This window comes from Callorhinus ursinus, unplaced genomic scaffold, assembly GCF_003265705.2.
Source record: "Callorhinus ursinus isolate GAN/ISIS: 27379988/994484 unplaced genomic scaffold, GSC_fseal_2.0 scaffold77, whole genome shotgun sequence".
Classification (NCBI taxonomy): Eukaryota; Metazoa; Chordata; class Mammalia; order Carnivora; family Otariidae; genus Callorhinus; species Callorhinus ursinus.
This window is the reverse complement of record NW_027397139.1, coordinates 4,045,775-4,047,223: the sequence shown is the minus strand read 5'-3', so window position 1 is coordinate 4,047,223 and position 1,449 is coordinate 4,045,775. Positions and strand designations below refer to the sequence as shown.

The 1,449-nt window shown below is 59.5% G+C and overlaps 1 long non-coding RNA gene across 1 annotated transcript in view; it reads left to right on the top strand.

Moving 5' to 3' along the window:
• Positions 1-945, top strand: part of LOC141371569 (uncharacterized) — a 3,988-nt gene extending 3,043 nt beyond the window's left edge. The window contains exon 2 of the long non-coding RNA XR_012376639.1: positions 647-945. This is a non-coding gene — a long non-coding RNA (uncharacterized lncRNA). The remainder of the gene's footprint in view (positions 1-646) is intronic.
• Positions 946-1,449: the final 504 nt, after the last annotated feature.

The window sequence follows — 1,449 nt, the reverse complement described above, 5'->3', positions numbered from 1 at the left end:
AAGCGGCTGGGGCCTCGAGCAGCCTGGGGCCTGGGAGCAGGGGCGCCCGGGTAGGGCGCCGGCAAAGGACGCGGGGAGGGGGCCGGGACTATCTTCCAGCGCGGAGGCGCACGCAGGGTGGAAACGCACCCGTGACGCAAGCGGGCATGGACCGTGAGACGGAAAGATAAGGCAGGGCAGCGGTGGCCAATCGGAGGGGCGAAAGTGTGACTGGCGGGATTGTTGGCCATTCGTGATGCGGCCCCGCCCCCTCCCCGCCTCCTCCGCGAGGTCTAGCAAAGAAAGAGGTGGGACTCTCGGAGCGTTAGGCCCAGAGAAGCAATGGGGGTGGGGTTTGGGGTTTTATTGTCAGGTTTGCGTGGCCGCCCGCGCGGCCTCTCGGACCAGGTCGTGTCTCAGTTCCTAGGGCTGGCCCCCGGTGCTGGGTGTTGAGAGCGGGCACCTACGCCAGAGGACAGGATTTGAACCCATTTTGCTGGCAGGGCAAAGGAAGCCAGCTCTGTTTCAGGGTAGAGAGGCCCACACGGAGCCCCCCGTGTGCCTCTGACTTGCTGGTTGCTTTCTCCTACCCGAGTCTCAGTTTGCTCACCTGGCTGAGGCAGGACCCAGCCTTTTGATGGTCGGGGTGGTCTGTGTCTCTTTTTAGGTCCGAAATTCTTCGCCCATCCAGGGGCTCTCCGGCTATGAAGGACCACAGACCCTACAGGATGGGAATAATAAAACTAGAAATGAAAATATCACAAACTTGGGGCCCCTGGGTGGCTCTGCTGGAGAAGCATCTGCCTTCGGCTTATGTCATGATCCCAGGGTCCTGGGATCGAGTCCCGCACGGGGCTCCCTTCTGGGCGGGGAGCCTGCTTCTCCCTCTCCCACTGCCTCTTTTGTGCTCTCTCTCATTCTCTCTCTTTCACTCAAATAAGTAAATAAAATCTTTTTAAAAAATTATCACAATCTTTCGCTGCTTCCTGTGTCCCCAGAAAGCCACACTTCCTTCCAGGCCTGGGAAGAGGCCGCCACCCTCCTGACCCTCCAGACTCTGGCCACCAGAGCCGCTTGGCTGTTTTGGGACCTGCCAGGCTCACGCTCACCTCCAGGCCGTTGCCCTTGCTGTGCCCTCTTCCTGGAATGCTTTTCCACTCACACCTGGAAACCCCAAATCACCCTAGTTCAGTGCTGCCCCCAGCCCAGGAAACAAAGTGGGGGTCCAGGGTGAGGGGTGAGTGGAGAAGACTCTAAGGAGCGGCCAGAGGGCTCAGGGGCCTTCTAACAAAGTCACAAGCCCCTCCTGCTCCACCCAAAGTCGGCTGACCCTCACCTGACCTTTTCTGGCTCAGAGAATTTCCCTGCGCTGCATGCCTGGAGAGGGAGGTGTGGGTCTTGGGGTCTGGGTTCGAATTCCTCATTCCTCCCTCCCTCCCTCACTGTGACCTCGTGCAAATTCTTGACATG